The sequence below is a fragment of the Myotis brandtii genome, unplaced genomic scaffold, assembly GCF_000412655.1.
Source record: "Myotis brandtii unplaced genomic scaffold, ASM41265v1 scaffold517, whole genome shotgun sequence".
Taxonomy (NCBI): Eukaryota; Metazoa; Chordata; class Mammalia; order Chiroptera; family Vespertilionidae; genus Myotis; species Myotis brandtii.
This window is the reverse complement of record NW_005369706.1, coordinates 437,676-443,229: the sequence shown is the minus strand read 5'-3', so window position 1 is coordinate 443,229 and position 5,554 is coordinate 437,676.

The following is a 5,554-nucleotide window of genomic DNA, read 5'->3' as shown; positions in this document are numbered from 1 at the left end:
GGAGCAGGGCGAGCGGGCTGCGGAGCAGCTCAAGTGGATGGGTCTGTGCGGGCGGGAGGAGGCGCGGGGACTCCGTGACGCCGGGCAGGTGATGCCGCCTGCGGGTAACTGGAGCCGGCGTCAGGGCCTCATTTCTCCACCGTCTCTGCCCCTGATAGGCTCTCCCCTTGCCTCTGCCCCTTTCCCCTCCCTCTTTGGATGAAGCCCTGATTTCTGTCTCCATCTTCATTTCCCCTCTCATCATCTCTATTTCATCATCCACGGTAGATTGGGAAAAGTCTCCCTCGGCGTCTAACAGGGCCCTAACTTCCTGTGGGCTTTTGGGCAAGCCAGGTGTGCACCTCTCCTGGCCTCCGTTTTCTCGCCTGTGAAATGGGAGCAAGAGGCCCCTTACTGCCTTGCCACAGGAACATGCTGTGGGAAGATGCAGCCTCAGGTTCTTACACCCCTGCTGGGACACTCTACCAGTCTTCCTGGGAACACCTCTAATTCTGTCTCAAAGCTTCTCCAACCCTCCGTGCTGCTCCTTTTCTGCTTCCACTCTCAGCGTCCTTCACTCCGTCTCCATCCCCCCTGCCCCATTCCAGAGCCAGCCCCATCCCCTTTCCCAGGCTTGTCCTTGGGGCTTGGCCATCACCAGGCCCTGCTGTCCGCAGCTGCCGCAGTGTTACTGTGGGGCTTGCAATCTCAGGAGCTGGGCTCAAGTCCCAATGTAGACACCCACTGGCGGTGTGACTTTGGCGAGGCCTTAACCTCTGGGCTTCACCATCTCCGATGGAAAGGAGGACGGAGGACGACAGCAGAGCTCTGTCACCCGAGATTGACTGTAAGACGCACTGTTTATGGTGGGGACACAGGTTTATGCCTCCTACCAGAGCATCCTGGGCTGCCCCAGGGTGAGGACTCAGAGAGCTGTCTAATTGGATCTGAACCTCACCGGATGGGCTGAGAAGCCAAGGCCTGGTGCAAGTGGGGGTGGCCTCTTACCTTCTGCTTCCCTGTCAACAACCAGCGAGACCCCCTCATGCCCCGTGAGAAGCAAGGCCCTGGGTAGGCAGGTACATTACTGAAGGCTTCATTCCACCCCGACTGGCCCTTTGTCCCCCACTCCATAACCACACACTGGGGCCTGAGCCTCCATTCTGGAGGCTTTCTAAGCCCCTATACACCTGTCCCCTGCCTGCCCCCTCTCTCCTCTCCCAGCCCCGCTCCTGGAGCTCTTCATCCCATACACTGGCCCTGCACCTCCACCTCCACACCCTGCACTGCTCCCGGAGCTCTGCCTGGCCATTCCAGGTTCCGGCCCGCCCCTCCCTCTCCGCACCTGTTTTGGAGTGTTTTCCTTCTCCTGTTTGTCACATCAAGGCTACCTCCTCCGGGAAGCCTCCTTGGCCCCTAGTCTGGGTTAGATGCTTTTTTCTTTCTCTCTATAGTTTCACCCTGACAGAACACCTGCCACCTAGCTCTGTGGGGTTTCTTTATCTGTCTCTGCATTAGACTCTGAGGAAGCCTGTCTCTAGCAGGTTTTGTGTCAGCAGTACTGAGCATAAGGCATGTGGAACACACTCAGGACACCCTCGCTCTCACTGTTCCCCAGACAGGTGGTCTTGCACAGAGCCTGCCTTTGTGTAGGCCTCGGCATTTTCCTAGGTTTGTCTATCTCACCTGCTGCTTCTCTCCCCATTCATTCTGCTCCTGCCACACAGCCCCCTTGGCTGCTCCTTGCCTGGGCCAAGCACGCTCTTAGTTCAGGGCCTTGGCACTTGCTGTGTCCTCTGCCTGGCAGGCCTCTGCTCAGACATCGCCTTATTGGGAAGGGCTTCCTGATCCTGTACAAGTAGCAATGACCCCAGCATACCCCACCGGCTCACTGGACAGCCCCCTTTTCCTAACCCAGCTTAATTTTTTTCCCCCATGGCAATTGTCACCTCTGACATATATTTTTTGTTTAGTGCCCCCCCCCCCATCTCTCACTAGCATATCAGCTACCTGAGAGGAGGAGTTTTGGGGGAAGTTGTCATTGCTCTGCACCCATCAGTCAAAATAGTAGTAGATGCTTGATACATGTTTGAATGACTGAAGTGCAACATTATATAAAATCCTTATATTCCTCAGACATTTTGACACTGTCAGCGCTATGATGTGTCTCAGCACCGGACTCTGTTACCATGGCATTACTGATATGTCCCCATTGCGTGGTCTTTGGACATGACCCAAATATTGGAATGTTTGTCTAACACTCCTCTGGCCTCTGGAGGCAGCAAGATAGGAGGGTCCAAGGCGAGCTTCAGAGTCAGGCAGGCTTGGTTGCGGTCCCAGCCTCTCTACTTCAAAGCTCCACGACTCTGGACAAGTTAGTTCCCCTCTCAGAGCCTCAGTTTTCTCATCTGTAAAATGGGGGCTAGTGATAGTACTGACTGAGATTGTAGAGTGGACTAAGTGAGGATGTATGTAAAGAGTTTCACATAGCGCCCAGTATTAGGATTGGCCCTAAGAGTTCCCCAAATGTTGTTTAGTGAAATAATTCATTTCCACCCTCATCAGCAGCTCAGTTTCACTGTTACTCATTCATGTGCATTTAATAGTCTAAAAATAAGACATGTGCTGTGCCTGCCGCTGTGTGACACACTGTGGTAGACGCTTTGGTGGTTCACAGAGGAATCAGATGTTGCAGCCTCTCTCTGAGGAGGGAAGGAAGGTCCATTCAGAGCTCACCCAGTGCTGTGCTGGCGTGGGAGCAGGTGACGCAGGACGGCCAGAGGAAGGGGTGCCCACGGGCAACAGTGAGGGGTGGCCCAGGGGAACTTGTTGGGGTCACAACCTTGAATTCCTAGCCTAGGGATGGGCTCTATTCTGTTTGCAGGAGGTGGGGCAGTCAGGGAATTTCCAGGTGTTTTGAGCAGGAATAATGTGTTCAAAGACGTGCTTCAGAAAGACCAAACTGTTGTAGTGATTTTTGCCAATAAAGTGTTTCCTTAAACACAAAGGGAATAAGGACCAGCTTGTGAGCAACGTATAGGAGGGATTGAGTGAGGGCACGATTAAGGTGCAAGGACGTGCATGGAGACTCCATGACGGTACAAGAGACAGAGGCTCGCAGCCCAGACTCTGAGCAGGCTGCCTGGGCTGTCACCCCGGCCCTCCAGATGCTTCACTTCTCTGTGCCTCAGTTTCCTCCCCTGTAACACGAAGGTGGTGAGTAAAGCACTTAGAACAGGGCCAGACACACCAAGTGTTCTATGTGCGTTTGATAGTCTGAAAATAAGACAGATGATCCAGGGGCAGGAAAGATGGAGAGAGGCAGACAGCTTGGGGCAGGACTGACGGAACTTAGGAAGAGGCTGGACAGGGGACAAAGGGAGAAGAGGAGTCAGCAGGGACGGAGGTTTGGAGGCTGAGTCCCCGGGAGAATGGCGCCATTAATAAAAGGGAGGAAGGAGCTGACATGTTCACGGCTCAGGTTGAATTTGTGGTGCCTTTGGGACCACCAGGTGGAGATGTCCTGTGGGCCATCAGGTAGAGGCTCCTGAAGTCTGGGGCCTTCCACCGCTCCGGGCACCGTGCACTTTGTTTTAGGGGAATTTCACTTCCCTTCTCACCCAGCAGCCCAACCCTGGGCTTCATGGAGTTGAGTAGGGTGGCTGCCAGGAACTGGACTGTATTGTGGGGTGGTGGTGGTTGGGGATCCTTGGAGAATGAGGCCAAGGAGAGAAGAGTGGGGAGAGTAGACCAAAGGCAGCACCTAGGGTTGGAGGAGACAGATGGAAGTTCTTTCCTCCTCCAGGATTTGCCTTCAACACCTCCACCAGGCTGTGGTGAGAGTAGAGGGATTCAAAGACCTAAGTCAATGTTCTCAGGGCTGCTGCTGGGGGGCGGGGAGGTTGTGGCCCTAGCCATTTCCGCTCTCTTCCTTTCAGGCCTACCCTGTGGCGGCCCATCCCGCTCCACTGTTCTGCTCTGGTTGCCAGCCAGCTCTGTTTGGGGCAAGTGCCAGGGAGAGGAGGGAGCTGAAGGTGCGGACAGAGGCAACGCTTCTCATTTTATAGCCATAGAAGCCAAAAGCCAAAGATGGTGGCTTTTCCAAAGTTACATGACATTTTGGGGGCCAAGCCAAGGTGAGAAAAGTCCGTCAGCCCAAGAATGTGTCAGTGACACTGAGACTGAGCGTGAGGGATGAGTTGGGAGGTTTTCGGGGGTCCTAAGTGGGCGGAAGCAGAGCTATCCAGGCACCTGTCCCCAGATCCTCACCCAACCACAGACCTGTACACCCAGCCTGCACCAGCCTCTATTCCATCCCCTGCCCCCGCGTCTCCCCAGGGTAAAGAGAGAACCTGCCCATTTGAGGCCAGTGATGGGGTGGGGCAGAGGCAGGCGCTAGAGCCCAGGTTGCTCACAGCAGGCAAGTTTCTGCCAGAGGTAGTGGCCTAGCTGAGCTCAGGCATCCCAGTGCACCATGCTGAGTGTAGCCTGTGCCTCAGCGTGGCTGCCTCCACAAATTTCAAAGCCTGTCATTGCCGTGCAGGTCCCTGGCCCCCTATGACTCTCCTTTCCTATCTCCCCCTCCTCCTAGCGGCCCTACAGCAAAGAACCAGACATCCTGTGCTGGCCAGCCAAAGCCTGGTTACACAACCCGTCTACTCGAGGTGTCCATTCCTGCCCCGCCCCCCCCCCCCGCCCCGCCAATGCCATGACGAGTTGCCTGCCCAGATACAGTCTCCAAGGCACAGGGACAGAAGCCTTTGGCAAGCATCAACACCCTCTTCTCAGCTGCAGGATTGCTTAAGGTGTGGAACCACATTCCTGTCCCTCCCCTTCCCCCCCTTCCAGCGCACCATTCCTGGGCTCTTGCTAGGATCTGGGGCCGGGAGCAGGGTGTAGAGTCACTATCCAGGCCCCTCATGCCCAGCCCCACCTCCTCCGCTGGCCTCGCAGGATCCCGGCCCTTCAGACGTCACTTCTCTCCCCTGGGCTCGGTGTTGGGCCTACCCTCCCTGATTCCTGAAACAGTCACAGGTTCTGCTCCAGTCACATGTGGTGCTATGAGTACGTGCACTCCTGCTTCTCCGCCAGGTGGAAAGCTCCTTAAAGAGAGGACCGTATATCTCAGTCCTTCCAGCCCCCACCCCATCTCTTCCACCTGGCGGAGTTCAGTGGTGGAGAACAAAGGTTTTAGGGTCAGGTCCATCTGGGTGCAAAGAGGTGACCTTGCCACTTGCTATATGAGTGACCTTAGGCAAGTCTTCAGACCTCTCTGAGCTTAGTTTCCTCGGCTGTAAAATGGAAACTCATTAATTCACCCATTCAACCAATACTTAGTGAAAGCCTACTACATCTCAAGCATTGATGTATGGACAGCAGTGAACACAAAAGACGCAAATCCCTGCCCTGTGGGGCTTACTTTTTACTGGGGGATATTCGTGCCTGTCTCAGAGGGTGACGGTGAGCACCCAGTGAGCTGCCACATGCAGGCCTGACATGGTAGGCCTGAGAGCTATTGTTGTGAACAGTCATTCAGAGCCATGGATGGAGAACTTACTATGGGCCAGCGCGGTGC